A 508-nucleotide genomic window follows, 5' to 3' on the forward strand; every position below is an offset into this window, starting at 1 on the left:
CTGGTTATGAGCAATCTGGTAAATGGAAAACATGGAACTGAATGGTGCCTGAGTGGGGTACAGCTCACTTGGTTAAGAGTTTGTAGTCTAGCGGCGCTTGGCTGTAGGTTTGTTGTGTCCCGAGGTGTCTCTAGCAAGAAGCGGTGAGCAGTCGCCAGGTGAGCTGTGTTGGTACCCTCTCAGCGTGGAACAGCAGCCGCTGCGGTACTCCCTGCACGGGACGGAACTCAGCAGCGGCGGCGGTAGCGGTGATGGGACCCGCGCTCTGCACGGGGCAGCAGTGGAGCAGCGGCCGCGTCCCAGCTGTGGCGGAGGAGGCGGTGGAGGTGGTCTCAGCAGCCGCTCCACATGGCCGTGCACCCTGTCTGCCCCAGCGGTGTGAAGTGGGTCGGTAGACGCAAACTGCCACGCTCCCAGGGTTCGGCACCAAATGATGGGTTTGAGTCGTGGCGGGACGTATCTGCAGACACCAGGCCCAGGCAGTTCCACGTGTAAGAGGTTTAATTGG

Source organism: Mastomys coucha, chromosome X, assembly GCF_008632895.1.
Source record: "Mastomys coucha isolate ucsf_1 chromosome X, UCSF_Mcou_1, whole genome shotgun sequence".
Classification (NCBI taxonomy): domain Eukaryota; kingdom Metazoa; phylum Chordata; class Mammalia; order Rodentia; family Muridae; genus Mastomys; species Mastomys coucha.